This window comes from Haplochromis burtoni, unplaced genomic scaffold (assembly GCF_018398535.1).
Source record: "Haplochromis burtoni strain Fernald_Lab_line unplaced genomic scaffold, NCSU_Asbu1 Contig_593, whole genome shotgun sequence".
In the NCBI taxonomy this organism is placed as follows: domain Eukaryota; kingdom Metazoa; phylum Chordata; class Actinopteri; order Cichliformes; family Cichlidae; genus Haplochromis; species Haplochromis burtoni.
The window spans coordinates 279,114-297,402 of record NW_024582954.1 but is presented as its reverse complement, the minus strand read 5'-3'; the positions used below and the strand labels follow the sequence as shown (position 1 = coordinate 297,402).

At 43.0% G+C, this 18,289-nt stretch overlaps 2 long non-coding RNA genes across 2 annotated transcripts; one reads left to right on the top strand and one right to left on the bottom strand.

The window, feature by feature from the left end:
* Positions 1–4,523: 4,523 nt before the first annotated feature.
* On the bottom strand, positions 4,524–11,179 carry LOC102308684. Its single transcript, XR_006053054.1, has 5 exons — positions 10,860–11,179; positions 10,339–10,565; positions 8,829–9,019; positions 8,251–8,410; positions 4,524–4,625 (listed from the first exon to the last, which is right to left on the bottom strand). It is a non-coding gene; the product is annotated as an uncharacterized LOC102308684 (long non-coding RNA).
* Positions 11,180–14,954: 3,775 nt separating this feature from the next.
* LOC121812437 lies at positions 14,955–17,229 on the top strand. Its single transcript, XR_006053055.1, has 2 exons — positions 14,955–15,758; positions 17,110–17,229. It is a non-coding gene; the product is annotated as an uncharacterized LOC121812437 (long non-coding RNA).
* The last annotated feature ends 1,060 nt before the right edge of the window (positions 17,230–18,289 follow it).

Here is an 18,289-nt window from a genome sequence, read left to right as displayed (position 1 = left end):
CTGAGCCGTCCGACACGCCGCTTGGCGATATGGAGAAGTTCACGAAGGCTGAACTCCTTTCTGAACGTCGTGAAGAAAATTCAGCACTTTTTAAAAAGGAGCTGACAGCAGCATTTGCAGGGAATCTGTATGTCGGACCTGATAGATGTGACACAACTATCAGGTCTGACATGTAGCAGCTAAAAACTGACCTTTCCTCAGACATAACAACCATGCAGCAGGAATTCACTGGGCTCAGAAGCACAGTTATGGAGATGGAGCAGTCCCTCTCTACATGAACAGATGATATTGTCCACCTCCAAGCCAAAGTATGTCAAAAGAGCTGGCCAAATTGGAGAATAAATGCGAAGATTTGGAGTCCAGGTCTCGTCGCAATAATATACACATTGTTGGTGTGCCAGAGGAGAACATACCGTCTACTACAGATGTGTCCATGCTTTTGATGGAGGCATTTCAGCTTGGGAAGGAGACGCCTAACATGTTCCCGCGCTATGGTTGTGAAGCTGCACTATTACGCGGACTGTACTAGGATTCTCCAGAAAGCCAGGGAGCTACAGAGGGTACAGATAAATAATATGACCATTGCTGTCTTACCTGATCACACCGCTAAAACAGCGCGTTGTGCATGCAAACATTCAGGGAGTCTGATTTGGGATCCTCTATCTGGCCAGGTTACGGATCACATATCAGGGATCGCAGCATGACTATGTTTTGCCAGAAGAGGCCAAAGAATATATTAAGACAATAACAACGCAATAAAAACATAGTGGGACATATATTTTTTTGTTTGAAATAGCAAATAATCCAAATTCAAACGTCATTTTGCTGAGTTAAGTTTTTCACTCTGCCAAACACTTGTTTTGTTCTGCTTGTCTAACAGTAAAGGATAATTTTTATTTATTTTTTTTATTTCTGCCTTCTAATTTATTCGGAAATTACTCTGTTGGAGCTTTAGTTTGACATGGTTCGTTTTGTAAGCGTTTTCGTTCGGATTGCTCCACATGGGAGTGTGCACTGCTGTCGCTATCGTTTGGGGATGGAGGCTTTTGCTGTGCAGGTGGGAGGCGGGAGGGTTTGACGTGTTATTATTATTTTTATTCTGAGGCTGTACTTCTGTTGTTGTGGTTTTGGTTTGTTTGGTTTATGTGTGAGTGTGCTTTTTCTCCCCTTTTTTCCTTCCTTGGGGTGAAGGAAAAAGTATTTTCTTTTTAATCTGTCTGCAATGATCAGCACTAGAGGTCAATTCTTAGGCAATAATAGTATTCTATTTAAACTTGGAAAGTAAAAGGTATGAATAACCCAATTAAGTGATCTAAAATAATCTCACATCCATCTAAAAAGTGATGTAATGTTTTTGCAAGAGACCCATTTGCGGAATAGGGATCATCTTAGGATCAGATGTCCATGGGTGGGACATGCATTTCATTCAATGTTTAATTCAAAAGCCAGGGGGGTGGCTTAATAAACAGAAGGGTGCAGTTTACGGCCTTCGAGAATAAAGCAGACAAAAACGGGAGATATTTAATTGTTGTAGGCACCATGCACAATCTATCCGTCCTTTTAGTCAATGTGTATGCGCCAAATTTTGATAATCCAGGTTTTACAGATGCACTTTTGAGTAGTCTCCCTTCTCTTGATACTCATCTTTTGATATTGGGTGGTGACTTAAACTGTGTTATTGATCCCACCTTAGATCGCTCGAATCCTCGGACCCTGATCCAATCCTCTATGTCCAAGTCTATTTCAGAGTTTATGTTTCAGAATGGTTTTGTAGATCCTTGGAGGTTTTCTAACCCTACTAACAGAGCGTATTCTTTCTTTTCTCAGGTACATCAGTCTTTTTCATGTATTGCTTATTTTTTTGTGGACCGTTATCCCTTATCCCAAAAGTACTGTCATCTACATAACATCCAATTGTCATTTCCGATCACGCACTACTTAGTGTTGATATCAAACTCATAGCCCAGTCCAAACTTTGACTACACAAATTTGTGACATAGAAAGGTTGTAGCCAGTCCCGCCCCTGATTTTTATAAAAGATGACTTTACTTGCAGACCGAATTTGATTTGCTTTCTACGGCAGATGCTGAGTGCCTTTTACTTTGTGCACGCACGACTTATTATGAACATGGTGATAAGTCGAGAAGGCTTTTGGACCATCAGTTAAAATGTAAGGCTTCTTCTTGATTAATTTCTCAAATTAAGGATGCAGCAGGCAACTTGGTCTCTGATTCAAAGGAAGTGAATGAGGTGTTTAAGAAGTATTATTCCTCTCTATATTAATCAGAATTCACTGCTGATGCCTCTGAGGTCCATTCTTTTTTGTATTATCTTACAATGCCAACTGTTGATCCTGTTGTAGCTGAACAATTAGATGCCCTTCTTAGGTTGGATGAAATTGTGCATGCAATCAAAACCACGCGCAATAGTAAGGCAACAGGACCTGATGGGTTTTCGGTTAAAATTTTAAAACCATTTATAGACAAGTTAGCCTCAATACTTCTTTCAGTGTATAATGAATCTTTAGAATGTGGTCTATTGCCCCCTACATTGTCTCAAGCACTAATTACTGTTCTCCTAAAGAAGGGTAAGGATCCTACGTCTTGCACCTCGTATAGGCCTATTTCACTGCTGAATGTGGATGTTAAAGTCTTGGATAAAATTTTGCAACTTGCCTTGAAAAAGTTCTTCCTATTATTATTTCGGATGAACAGAATGGTTTTATTAAAGGTTGTTCTTTAATGTTCGCATGCTTTTGAATGTAATTATTTCCCAACACTCAACTATTAATCCAGAAGTAGTTATTTCATTTGACGCTGAGAAAGGTTTCGATCGCGTGGAGTGGAGCTTTCTCTTTGCGGTCTTACAAAAATTTGGTTTCAAGGACCGATTCATTTCATGGATTTGATTGTTGTTCAAGTCACCCCAAGCCAGTGTCTACACAAATGGTGTTTCCTCTGGTTACTTTGCATTGTTGTCTTCTTTATACTCTTCCAATTTCTCCCCTTTGATCACTCAAATTCAATCAGATTTCCAGAGATGGAATTCACTACCTTTGTCCCTAATTGATTGGATTAACTCAGTAAAGATGAACATTTTGCCTCAATTGTTATTTCTGTTTCAGAGTATTCCTGTATTTTTGCCTAAAGCTTTTTTCAAAAAGTTAGATCAGCTAGTTACATCATTTTTGTGAGGAGGGAAACATCCCAGAGTGAGGAAATCACTATTACAGAGACTGACATTTGATGGTGGTCTTGTCTTGCCTAACTTTTTATTTTACTATTGGTCCTCTCATTTTCACAAATTGACCCACTGGCTTGAATCTCAAGAATTGCTGTGGCGTAAACTGGAGCGACTGTCGTGCACTTCCTCCTCCTTAGAAGCTTTAGTGTTCTCTCCACTACCACTCAACCCTTCTCATATCACAAAAAACCCCGTGGTACAGTCTAGTCTTAAGATTTGGTCACAATTCAGGGGTCATTTTAAGTACATCTCTGCATCAGTACACATGCCCATCACACAGAACCATCTATTTTCTCCTGGTCTCATTGATGGTACTTATGTACAGTGGAAACATCATGGTATTAACACTTTTAAAGATTTTTATATAGCTGGCACTTTCCCAAGTTTTTCAGATCTCTGTTCAGAAACAAATCATCCGGCTACCCATCCATTTCGTTATTTTCAGGCGTGGCATTGCACTTATGCCCACTTCTCTTCCTACCCTCTTCTTCCAAATGTCCAACCGTGGGAGGAATTGTTGTCCCAAAAATAAATCAATTATATCTTTGATATATAAATGACTTATGGATTTACATGTCCATTAAGTGGTTAAAATTAGGAGGGCTTGGGAGCAGGAGTTAGGAGTAATCTTTTTGGATCAACAATGGGAGAAAGCAGTATCCCAGTCAACACACATATGTGGGGCCCAAATAGGGAGCAGCGGGGCTAATATTTGGGGTCCACTTGGGAAACCCAACTGGGGTCCAGCTAATTTTGTCATCAGTTTCCATGGTGGCCCCAAATGTGTTTGCCCAGATGGATTAATAATGGGACCCGGATAGGCCCAGCCAACAAATGAGTATGGGGCCCAGATGGGTAGAAGCAGGTCTGATGGTTGGGGCCCACTTGGGTTACCCACCTGGCACCCAGCTACATTTGTCCTCAGTTTCCATGATGGCCCCAAATGTGTTTTCCCAGATGGGTTAATGATGGGTCCCAAATCAGCCCCAGACAACAAATGAGTATGGGGCCCAGATGGATAGAAGCGGGTCTGATACTTGGGGCCCACTTGGGTTACCAACCTGGGACCCAGCTATTTTTGTCCTCAGTTTCCATGGTGGCCCCAAGTGTGTTTGCCCAGATGGAATTTTGGATAATGAAAGTAAGCTATAATTTAAATCACCTGTACAACAAAGCCAGTTTATCTTTTTTATTAATACTGATTACTATGAATTTTTAAAACAGTATGTTTTTTTTATATAATACATTTTTTTGTTTGGAGAACATGTTGACAAAAATGTCCACAGTATACATAAAGTAATAACAAATAAATGTTATACAGTTTAAAGGAAAAACAAATGCAGCAAACCACAGCTTCTCACTCATTCACCAATCCATTGGTCCTGAAAGAAATAAAATAAAATAAAAAGAAATAGTGGCATTTTCACAAACAAAATCAGATTCGCGATAGTACTGGAGTTCTTTTGGAGGTTGTGCTGTTCAAGTTGTTTGACCTCCTACATTGAACTCTTTGAAGACCATGAGTATTCATGGAAACAGAAAAGCTATTTACAAGTGGCAAGTGGTTAACCAGTTTTTTGCATGCTGCAGCACCTCATAATGAACACAAAACAAAATAGTAAAATATAACAATGGCTACATCTACCAAGGAGAAAACATATTCCACTTCTTGAGGTGTGTGCCAGGCGGGCGCCAATGATTTTAATGTAAATCAAAAATAGGGCCATCAGTGTGTCACCAATCACACTGGTAAAAATACAGGCAAATTTTTTTTTCCATACTTACATTTATACTGTGACACTGCTTAAAATCTCATGGCCATGCCGGTGCATCTCAATTACATGACCACTTTAAGACGGCGCAACCAGAAGATGTAGCGACCCCGAGTCTCCGTTTCAAGTTTTATTTAAAGCGTGGACCTTTATATACCAGATTTTAAATTTTGTAATCAAAACCAGAGTTATGATTAAAAAAAAAATAGATGCAACATTTTATTTCTGAATAAAACTGCTGTATTTACTGCGAGGAGAAACAGTAAAAACAGTGTTTTCTATGGACAGCGCTAGCACGCACTCTGCTTGCGCGTGAAAAAAAGAAAAACACCCCTTCCCTATTAGTGTTAAAGCGTACCATGTCGACCAATCAAAAAATTATATGGTAACATGTGGCATTTGGTTGTTTAGGAAGAGGGGAAAGTTTTAAGAGTGATGCCGGCGAGTGAGTGAAAGAAAGAGAGCGAGCAAGTTTTGAGTTGTTAAGAGATTTTTGACGTTTGGCGTGTGTTCAGTGTGTAGTGTAGTGGGATAAGCCCTGCTATCAGGCCTGCAGGGTTTTTCCCTGTGGTTCTCCTCTGCATTACAGTGAACAGAAACAATTTTTTGGGAGTGGCACAAATAATGTGTGTGGTATCTTATTTGATGCAGAGCACCTGATTGTTCTAGATAGATAGATACTACATTTTTAGATAAATAGTTGCATATAACCTTGTTTGCAAAACTTGTGCAAAGGTTTTTATAATTTACAAATTCTATTTCCATTTCAAAATTTGAAAATGAATCATTAGGCATGTAGTGGTTGTTACAGTAAAAATTTAGACCTGAATTTAGGTTTATTGTATTAATAACGTACTAAAAAGAATGATACTAAACAAGGTAAGCTTAATAGTTTTTAAAGGTGAAATATAGAGGTCAAATCAAAAGTAGTCAAAAATGGCCAATTATACCCTGGACCCCACAGGATTAAGTCACTGATTAAATTGTTTGGAAGAATGACTACAGCTGTAGTGAGCATCTGTTATTCAAACATCAACAAAATATCTTACAACTAATGAACTTACCATATAGCACTTCAAAAACTTTAAGCCCTCGAAATTCCCGCTTTCCATGGCGCCCAACAAAGTTATATTGCCTGGAAAGAGCATTGTCCATAATGAAGGCCATCATTCTTCTTGTGGCTTCATCAACAGTTCTCCCTCCGATCTCTGCCACAACAGCAACCTTAGGACACACAAGGACAATAATTTTACTGACAGTAGTACCATCAGTCACACCTAAAAGAAAGCAAGCACAGCTACACAGTAATTAGGCTCTATAATATTGATGCTATTTGACTGAGAAAGAGTTAGGTGTCGAACACTGTCTGATGCAAATGCAAAGAGCTAAATGATTCACCAAAAGTAATTTCTTAAGTTTTGGGTTTGGCATGGCACAACTTATAACTAGGTAATATTTGGAGAAGTTATTTTATTAACAAAAATAGCAACTTTTGTTCAGCTCTCCTCCCACTCCTTCATTGCACTGACCATGTTCGAACAAACAGCAACTTTCCTTGATCATAAATGCTAGCTTGAAACACAGACTGACTGAGGCATTAAGCGTTGAATATTGTTATTACATCATTATTATTTACCACTTCTTTTAGGAAGACAGGGTCTGCCAGTTTTTGCTCCAGTGCTGCCACATCTGCTACTGTCCGGATGGGAAATACAGCACCTCGGGTAATACTGCAGCAACTGGTCCATCACGTTGTGTAAGGAGAGACTATAGCATTCGACTATGCACCCTCTGAGTGTCCTTAATGTCTTCCAGGAGGGTTAGAACACATACAAACATGCTTGTATTGGTGGATTGCAGAAGTTGTCTTGGAACTGGTTGTGAAACCACAGGTGAAGGAGTTGAGGGTTGTAGCGGCTGAACAAATGGATGAGTGATGTTCAGGAAGGGAGTTTCATTTGAATGTCTATTCTCCATTGCTGATGGTGGTGAGGTCTCTGGCTGTTCCGCAGTGTTGTCCCAATCCTCATCAGAGCTCGGCAGGATCACTGGTCTTAAAAAAAACAAACAAACAAAATACACAACACAAACACACACACACACACACACACACACACACAAATAATAATCCAAACACATAATTTAGGGTAGTGGTTAGTTCTACAAACTAAAAACATTAATGTATATAATGGCATCAAAAAAAGTCTAAAACAGATTTTTAAGTCAACAAGTTTTGAAATCATATCTGAACCTGATGAGCAGCAAGGGTCTGCTAAAGAAACTGTCAGTTTGTTTTTGTTTCCTATAATCTCAATAATACATTTTTGCTTTTAAGGTGTTTTTAACATAATTACCTCCTTTTCCGCTTCCCTTTTCCCAATCTGCTTCCAGAATCCAAGTAAATTCCACCCAGGAAGGTTTCAAATGGGAAGCAGGAAATGCTGTCTAAAGGGCCAAACTTCCGGACATCTTGAGCTAGGTGTATTAAAGAATGTATATTATAACCAACAAAGTCAAGACCATAAATCAAAGCAAAATCTTTCACAAACTGCTTCAAAACATCCTCTGCAAAATCACGGTCAGTTATCAATGTACAAATCAGGACTTAGAAGAATTCTTATAGATACAGATAACAGTATAAAGCATCTATACATTTGGCTTGGTATATTATTCAGTAGAACAACTGGGCTTGTGTAACACTGATGTAGCGCTAATGAATTAATACAGGCTAGGGATTAGTGTGATTTTATGGTTATTATTAATCAGAAGATTTAGGGACGCCACTGGAGCTGATGGGCAGTAATTAATAAATACACACTGTCACGGTCCGGGGCAGCGGCCGTGTGGAGAGTGGAAGGAGGACAAAAAAAATAGTTGCATATAACCTTGTTTGCAAAACTTGTGCAAAGGTTTTTATAATTTACAAATTCTATTTCCATTTCAAAATTTGAAAATGAATCATTAGGCATGTAGTGGTTGTTACAGTAAAAATTTAGACCTGAATTTAGGTTTATTGTATTAATAACGTACTAAAAAGAATGATACTAAACAAGGTAAGCTTAATAGTTTTTAAAGGTGAAATATAGAGGTCAAATCAAAAGTATGTCAAAAATGGCCAATTATACCCTGACCCCACAAGGTGGAAGTCACGAAAAGTTGATTCTGAATGACTGCAGCTGTAGTGAGCATCCGTTATTCAAACATCAACAAAATATCTTACAACTAATGAACTTACCATATAGCACTTCAAAAACTTTAAGCCCTCGAAATTCCCGCTTTCCATGGCACCCAACGAAGTTATATTGCCTGGAAAGAGCATTGTCCATAATGTAGGCCATCATTCTTCTTGTGGCTTCATCAACAGTGCTCCCTCTGATCTCTGCCACAACAGCAACCTTAGGACACGCAAGGACAATAATTTTACTGACAGTAGTACCATCAGTCACACCTAAAAGAAAGCAAGCACAGCTACACAGTAATTAGGCTCTATAATATTGATGCTAATTGACTGAGAAAGAGTTAGGTGTCAAAGTCAAACACTGTCTGATGTGAATGCAAAGAGCTAAATGATTCACCAAAAGTAATTTCTTAAGTTTTGGGTTTGGCATGGCACAACTTATAACTAGGTAATGTTTGGAGAAGTTATTTTATTAACAAAAATAGCAACTTTTGTTCAGCTCTCCTCCCACTCCTTCATTGCACTGACCATGTTCGAACAAACAGCAACTTTCCTTGATCATAACTGCTAGCATGAAACACAGACTGATTGAGGCATTAATCATTGAATATTGTTATTACATCATTATTATTTACCACTTCTTTTAGGAAGACAGGGTCTGCCAGTTTTTGCTCCAGTGCTGCCACATCTGCTACTGTCCGGATGGGAAATACAGCACCCTCGGGTAATACTGCAGCAACTGGTCCATCACGTTGTGTAAGGAGAGACTGTAGCATTCGACTGTGGACCCTCTGAGTGTCCTTAATGTCTTCCAGGAGGGTTAGAACTAGAGATGGACCGATCCGATATTACGTATCGGTATCGGTCCGATACTGACCTAAATTACTGGATCGGATATCGGAGAAAAATAAAAAATGTAATCCGATCCATTAAATATCACGAAAGCACCTCACAAAACTTGCAACACGCGTAACTCACCTCAGAACGTTAGCACGTCGGAGCAGTATGCATCACGTGATAGAGCGGCTGTGGCATGCGGGACCTGGTGGTCTGGATAGCATGTGGAGCTTCGCTAGCAACCCGGCATTTCATCTCCGACAAAGTTATCCCGAGAGAAGTAAAGCAAGTGTGTAAGTCCATCTCTGAATGTTTGTAAAGCATTCCTGCGTTAAGCTTAACGAGCGACTGCCTCTCCTCTCCGGCTGCTACTTCAATCTGAAACTGCTTAATGATCAGCTGATCGGCTTTTCTGTCGCGAGTCCGTCTCTCTGGTTTGTTTTTGGCCCACTTTGCACCAGAAAGAGGAAACCAGCGGTGAACAACAGCAGCCGTTTAAGCTTGATCAGCTGTTGTTAGAATGTATTTAATATTACTTTCTACTCGATCTTTTTCTACGTAGCTGACGGCTGGTAACTGTGCAGGGGCGGATCTAGCAAAGTTTAGCCAGGGGGGCCGATAGGGCATTAACAGGGAAAAGGGGGCACAAAGACATACTTTTCTTTCTTATTCTCATTTAAAATGTCGAGCTTTTAATAAATAATTATCTGACACCCAAAGTTTTAATTTGATGAAAAATATCAAACTGACAGTCCTAGTAAGCTATAGTACTTTTTCCTTTGGGAAGGTACCATCTGTGCAGTCTGCAATTTGTTGAAGAAAGATGTTGAATCTATTTAATATTCTTGAAAAATAATTATTTCTGTGCATTTTTTTTCCACTGCATCAAATTAAGTTGATTACGTCGATTAAGCATCATGAGGTGGGTGAGGGGTGGTTCCCTATTTTTTATTTATTTATTTTTGTTGTTGCTGGGAGTTGGAACCCTATTAGTTAGGTTGCTTAATATTTACGCTAAGTACTCTTTAAAATACCAGAATAGGGAGGATGGTGAGGTCTAAGTTTATTAGATTGATCAGTATTGCTGAACTATGAAATTTTTTTTTGATACAGGTATAACAGAATAGCTTTAGTGTAGTTGTTGTTTTAAACTTGAGTATGAACTTCAATCAAAATGCAGCAAGATATTTAAAAAACAGTTTTGTTGATTAAAAACACTATATCGGATTCATATCGGTATCGGCAGATATCCAAATTTATGATATCGGTATCGGACGATAAAAAAGTGGTATCGTGCCATCTCTGTAACACGTACAAACATGCTCGTATTGGTGGCTTGTAGAAGTTGTCTTGGAACTGGTTGTGAAACCACAGGTGAAGGAGTTGAGGGTTGTAGCGGCTGAACAAATGGATGAGTGATGTTCAGGAAGTGAGTTTCACTTGAATGTCTATTCTCCATTGCTGATGGTGGTGAGGTCTCTGGCTGTTCCGCAGTGTTGTCCCAATCCTCATCAGAGCTCGACGGGATCACTGGCCTTAAAACAAACAAACAAACAAAATACAACAAACATACACACACAAATAAATAATAATCCAAACACATAATTTAGGGTACTGGTTAGTCCTACAAACTAAAAACATTAATGTATATAATGGCATCAAAAAAAAGTCTAAAACAGATTTTTAAAAGTCAACAAGTTATAAAGCGCTATTTTGAAATCATATCTGAACCTGATGAGCAGCAAGGGTCTGCTAAAGAAACTGTCAGGTTTTTTTTTTCTTATAATCTCAATAAATTTTTGCTTTTAAGGTGTTTTCAACATAATTACCTCCTTTTCCGCTTCCCTTTCCCAATCTGCTTCCAGAATCCAAATAAATTCCACCAAGGAAGGTTTCTAATGGGAAGCAGGAAATGCTGTCTAAAGGGCCAAACTTCCGTACATCTTGAGCTAGGTGTATTAAAGAATGTATATTATAACCAACAAAGTCAAGACCATAAATCAAAGCAAAATCTTTCACAAACTGCTTCAAAACATCCTCTGCATAATCACAGTCAGTTATCAATATACAAATCAGGACTTAGAAGAATTCTTGTAGATACAGATAACAGTATAAAGTATCTATACATTTGGCTTGGTATATTATTCAGTAGAACTGGGCTTGTGTAACACTGATGTAGCGCTAATGAATTAATACAGGCTAGGGATTAGTGTGATTTTATGGTTATTATTAATCAGAAGATTTAGGGACGCCACTGGAGCTGATGGGCAGTAATTAATAAATACACACTGTCACGGTCCGGGGCAGCGGCCGTGTGGAGAGTGGAAGGAGGACCCAAAACGCAGCACTTATTCAGGTGTGAGGGTGATTTATTGATAATATCAAACACAAAGTGGAGATGGCAAACAGAACTAAGGACGAACTAAACTGGGATAAACTACACAGAGGAGTGGCAAACCTGAACATGAAGGGAGAACAGCAGGGAGAGCACGCAGAGGATTACACCAGGTATGAACACAGACGACGCGACGAGGAGCAGAGGAAAACACACACCATAAGTACACAGAGAGACACTGGGAAATCACACACAGGTGGGAGACACAGCTGGACCTGGTTAACCTGACGAGACAGGGGAACACTGACACCAGGGACCAATAGAGGGAGCACAAACCCAAAACCCAGTATCTAAAATCCCAAAACACAAACCATCCCAAAACAGCCATGAATAATAATGAAAGTAATAACAATAAAGAACACAAACACAAAGTCACTCAGTCATGGCCGCAGGACCATGACAGTACCCCCCCCTCAAGGGCTGGCCCCTGACAGCCACAGAAGCACACCACCAGACCCGGGCGGGCGGCAGGGGGCCCAGGACGGAGGGACCGGGCCACGACCAAAACGAAGGCCCCAGAGTCCCAAACAAATGTTCACAAAAAAAACTCACAGGGGAGCAGAGTCCAAAACACAGTTCAGGCGGCCGGCCAGGAAGAAGGCCGTGGAGGCGCACAAAAGGTTCAGGAGGCCGGCCGTGCGGAAGGCAATGGCGGCCACTCAGGCGAAGAGGGTCCGGGGGCCGGCCGTGCGGAAGGCAACGGCGGCCAGTAGCGGTCCGGGGGCCGGCCGTGCGGAAGGCAACGGCGGCCAGTCAGGCCGTTTAGCTCCAGACCCAAACGAGGCTGGGCCAGGCGAGGCTGAGGGCACGGAAGCCGGGACCGCAGCAGGCGGAGATGATGATGCAGACACGAAGGCTGGACCAGACGATGCTGATGATGCTGATGCTGGACCAGACGATGCTGATGATGCTGATGCTGAAGCTGGGCCAGGCGAAGCTGACGCTGTAGCTGAAGCTGGGCCAGGTGAGGATGAAGCTGGACCTGAAGCTGGGCCAGGTGAGGATGAAGCTGGACCAGAATCAGGCGAGGATGAGAGCCGGGCCAGGCGAGGATGAAGCCGGGCCAGGCGAGGATGAAACCGGGCCAGGCGAGGATGAAACCGGGCCAGGCGAGGATGAAGCTGGACCAGAACCAGGCGAGGCTGAAGCCGAGGATGCAGCCGGACCAGGCGATGAAGAAGCTGTAGCTGAAGCTGGGCCAGGTGAGGATGAAGCTGGACCAGAATCAGGCGAGGATGAAGCCGGGCCAGGCGTGGATGAAGCCGGGCCAGGCGATGATGAAGCTGTAGCTGAAGCTGGGCCAGGTGAGGATGAAGCTGGACCAGAATCAGGCGAGGATGAAGCCGGGCCAGGCGTGGATGAAGCCGGGCCAGGCGATGATGAAGCTGTAGCTGAAGCTTCAGGCTGAGGCGTGGCAGTAGCAGGTGGTAGCCTGCAGGTGATGGTACTGCAGGAGGCTGGAGCAAGCAGCCACAGGTGGAGAAGCAGCCACAGGTGGAGAAGCAGCCACAGGTGGCCGGACGGGCTCCTCGGGCCCCCCAGCCGACGTGGCAGCCGGTGTGGCATGAGGCCGGACGGGCTCCTCGGGCCCCCCAGCGCGAACAGGAGCTGGACGGGCGGGCCAGAGCGAAAGGAGGCTGGACGGGCTCCTCGGGCCCCCCAGCAGGCGAAACAGGAGGCTGGACGGGCTCCTCGGGCCCCCCAGCAGGAAAACGGAGGCCCGGGCCAGCAAACAGCGAGCGGGCACCGGGGCCCCCGGCACACACAAAACAAAACTAGGAGGCACGTGGGCCTCTGGCACACATGAAACAAAACCAGGAGGCACGTGGGCCTCTGGCACATACAAAACGAGCACTGGCCTGCACATGAAACAAAACCAGCACGTGGCCCACATGCACACGTGGGCCTCTGGCACATTTGAAACAAAACCAGTAGGCATGTGGGCCTCTGGCACATTTGAAACAAAACCAGTAGGCATGTGGGCCTCTGGCACATTTGAAACAAAACCAGTAGGCATGTGGGCCTCTGGCACATTTGAAACAAAACGCAGTGGTCTGGATTTGACAAGGCATGTGGGCCTCTGGCACATTTGAAACAAAGTGCTGGACTGAACAAAGTAGGCATGTGGGCCTCTGGCACATTGAACAAATAATGTGCTGACAGGGGCTGCAGCTGCGCAGAGCACTGACCCTGCTCCGGCAGTGACAGCCCGGTGCAGTTCACAGCTGGCATCATGGCCACCAGGGGTCCAGAGTAAGCTGAGGGTAGTAACCCCGCCTCTGGGGAAGCCCCGGAGTGAGTAACAGTCACTAGTGTTGCCAGCTGTTGAGGAACAGGTCCGTAATGTAACAGTTCATCTCCCTGCCTAGAAACAGCGGTGGAAAAACAGTGTGAAAACTGTGATTCAGCTATTACCGGAACCGTGGGTTGTAGCGATGCTAGCGGTGATGGTGGTGGCTGAGTGGCTAACTGGAGCGGCGGCAGAACAGGCGATTGCGCCCCCAGGGAGGCTAACGGCTGAGCTACTGACTGGGGAGCTTGTGGCCGAGCACTGAACTGAGCCGGAGAATGGCGATAAAGTCCTGGCTCAGAAGGGGTGGCAGAGACACAGTCTGTTAGTCTTGCAGAGGGTCTGTAAACGCCCACTTGGGAAGGATCAGTCACCACGAAGGTGGGTAAGCGATCCATACAGTCTCCCATCCCGCTCTGAATAGCCCCAGAAAACAAAGTCCCGGAAACTGGGGAAACCAAAGCGTCCCGCTCACTCACCGCATCGGGCTGCTCGAAAGGGAATGCAGACGGAGGGTGAAGACCAAGGTCCAAAAGGAGAAACTCCTGCTCCCACGAACAGAGCGAGCCCAGAAGCCATGGGAGACCGGTCACCAGACGCTGTAGCCGCCTCTCTATAGCGCGCTGGGACGTGCCACCCGGGTTTTCCAGCCACAGGTCAATGAGCTCCTGTGTGGCATCGATTAGATTCTCCCGTAGCTCCTTGGACGGGTTAAGCGCTGCTGGGTCCATGTTGTGGTCGCGTCGTACTGTCACGGTCCGGGGCAGCGGCCGTGTGGAGAGTGGAAGGAGGACCCAAAACGCAGCACTTATTCAGGTGTGAGGGTGATTTATTGATAATATCAACACAAAGTGGAGATGGCAAACAGAACTAAGGACGAACTAAACTGGGATAAACTACACAGAGGAGTGGCAAACCTGAACATGAAGGGAGAACAGCAGGGAGAGCACGCAGAGGATTACACCAGGTATGAACACAGACGACGCGACGAGGAGCAGAGGAAAACACACACCATAAGTACACAGAGAGACACTGGGAAATCACACACAGGTGGGAGACACAGCTGGACCTGGTTAACCTGACGAGACAGGGGAACACTGACACCAGGGACCAATAGAGGGAGCACAAACCCAAAACCCAGTATCTAAAATCCCAAAACACAAACCATCCCAAAACAGCCATGAATAATAATGAAAGTAATAACAATAAAGAACACAAACACAAAGTCACTCAGTCATGGCCGCAGGACCATGACACACACAACACAAAAAATGGTTTTGCAGGTACCATGTATTTAACCAAACCCCAAAAAAGAATAACAAGAAAAGAAAAACTTAAATAATCACTCCTGCTGCAGCTATCCAATTAATCAAAAACCCAGTGAGGGTACACAAAGACAACTAAACAGATTTATCTGGCTTATACCAAGCAACACAGGTTCTCAAAAACAGTTCCCCCATAAACACCACATGTTAATATCAAATCCACTGATCCACACTGAAGTCCATGAGTTTAATCTGAATGTCCATGAGAGATGTCCAAGCGCTATTGTCCATAAATGAAAGGAATGGTGTGTATGATTGCGGAAATCAGTGTATTTGGAAAATGGGGACAGAGCGTTGTCTTTGATAGCTTCCTACCCAACCGGTGGAAGCGTCAATTGCAGAATGTGTCCTGCTCCTAGCCGTTCATTGGCTCGCCATCCTTTTCCATACCCCAAAAAGGTTCACCTGGCCTGCATTAAATAAACAAGGCCAATAAGAAATCACAAGAATAATACAAAAATGTCAGCCAATTAAGCTAAATACATTAAGTTATTCTTGTTCCTGTGTACACAATTTATAAATAAATAAACAAACAATATATTGGTTAAATATAATATTCCTAACCAATAAGGATTTAACTGAAAACATTTCAACTGCTACATACATACATACTATGTAGCTCCACAACATTTGTTATTCAACAACTATCAGTCAAATCAAAATCAAATTGTTTGGACCGGCAGCAGCCGATTAGCGTCAGCTGGTAGCAATACAAACAGTCAATAGTTGGGTTGCGGTCACGTGGTTCTGATGACGTGCGGAGGCAGCGCGATTTTTGAGTGGAGGGCGGAAGTAAACATGGAGGACACTGTGGAGAGTCAGGAGAGCAGCTATTGTGCAACTTTAGACCCCGTTTCTCGGGAGAGATATAAACAGATAGTTAAAAAATATATCGGACGTGATCCGTATTCTTTGAAAATGTCCGAATACACCACAGAAGTAAAGGATTTGCCTACTATCGAGGCTGTGGATATCACCAACTACTTGGTCCTCCAGACTTCTTACTACACTAGGCAGCAAATGAAAGCTTTCAAGAGTCTGGAGGCGTACAATTTTTTTGTCAGCGGGTGGGTCCACAACCTTGGAACAAAACGTCTCCGTGATGGATACAGTTTGGTGTTTGCAAGGGTGAGTGTTTGTTCTTATATTGCTTTATCTTAAACACGCTAACAGTTAGCGGTAGCGGCTTTAACGTCAACAAACATGCCACATCCTTAGGACTTCGTTAGAGTGACAGTTGTTTGTTTCAAGGTAAACCATTCTCAGAGGTCTAACGAGACACCTTACAGATAATGGCATCTTTTTCTCTTTGACATGATTCTTGTTTGTTTTACATCTCAGCACAATATCTTACCTGGATAAGTGAATGTCTCATTCACACTGAAGTCTTCTGGTTGTGGATTCTCAGCTGGAAGCTGCAGTTCGGGGTTCTCCACTGTCACTAGGCTCAAATCCGGGCTCTCAGCCGTCTGTTGCATATCCAAAATCGCCTCTGCACATCGATGCTGTTCTGCCTTAAGCTTCATTCTTTTCTCTCGTTTGAGAACTGATTCCGATCTGGGTTTTCGTTCGTAGCCGAGATTGACCGTCGGAGCCCAGTCCTCCGACTCTTCGTCATCCAAAGCACTTGGGCAGCCTATAGTCCCAATCAAGTCAATATTAGACTACTAACTTAAAAGCACTAAGTAAACGAGAATTTAACGACAACCTAATGCTAATAAGTTCGTTTGCAAACATAACATTACCTCTGACGAAGTGGTCGCTGCAGACACGGGCATTGGCAGACTCTGCTCCTCCCGACTGTAAACGTAAATTTAAAATCCATTTTTTCCTACGTTTTTCGGTTAGAATTTTCCATTTTTCTCCTCTTCGTTGGGCTATTTTTGGTACCCTAAAATACCGTTTATCAGTTTCTCGGGTCGACCTACTGGAGCATCCGTAAACACAACAGGACATAGGCATTTTGCGTACTGTCTGTCTGTGATTTTGCGCTTATCTTTTTCACTTCCGACCGCCAGTCAAATTTCGCGCTTTACGTCGACGTCACGTCTACGTCAAATGAAACCTAGCTCAATTAAAAGTTCAAACTCACCAATTCCGTTCTGTTCAGTGCACAACAACATTATGGCTCTGGCTCACAGTAATCAGCATCTAAGTTGCATAAGTTAGTTGGTGTTAAAAAAATGCATTAAAACGGGAAAAGCAAATGTTTGCCAATACACACCTGCAACAGCTCTGTCACCTGGCTTGCCTCCACGCATCTGACGGGAGGAAGCCGGGACAGGCTTACTATGACCTACATGCCATCCGATTGGCTGAGCAAAGTCATGTGGTTGGAGTCATGCATTTGTGATGCGTTCAATGGCAGGAAATAAGTGCAGGAAATTACTCTGGGTTACACTTGTGTAAAGCAAAACTTGTCTCAATTCAGTTGCTTTCTACGTGCTAATTTCAATGAGAGACCTTGGTTTCCTTGCAAAACTTTAAGGAAGATATTGCCTGACAGAAACCATGAATGCTGAAATCAGTTAGAATTTGCATAGACTGTCTGCATTTTCGGGGACTTTTTAACCAAAGATAAATAAGCTTGCGCATTACCCCCATATCCCACACCCAGCTCGTTCAAAGTGACACCCCAACCTGGTGCTCTTTGTTGGCCATAGCACAAAGTTTCATCAGTCCTTTAGTCAACAGAAATTTCATGATAACATAATCTTTATACGTGAGCAACGGATTTAAATAAAATTAAGGTTTCAAAAGACAAACTTGAAGATAAAAATATATATATACTCACCGGAGAGCCGCCAGGGTTTGCCGCTGCCATCTTGGCGCTCCTAAATTCAAAACTGCCTCTGCAGTCAGGCAGGGGAGGCGTGGAAATTGTCTTTGAGTTAGTCAAACGTTTTCCTTAGTTCGAGTAGATGATAAAAAAAATAAAATAAATGGGATTTTAAGTAGGACTAGGCGTTCTGTAATGATCTCTATTTAGGAGAAAAACTTAATCACTCACCTTTAAACAGCTCTCTTTTAGGAGACACACTGCTGGCTAACGGTGTCATGTGATCAAACAGCGTAATTTAATTGGCTGAGAGCCACTCGACTCGATCTGGTGCTGATTGCTCTGGCTTGGGTCATTAAAGTTCATCACTTTTGCAGTTGAATTTTTTGCAGGTGAATTTTTGCAGGTGAATTTTTTTCAGGTGAATTTTTGCAGGTGAATTTTTTTCAGGTGAATTTTTCAGGTGAATT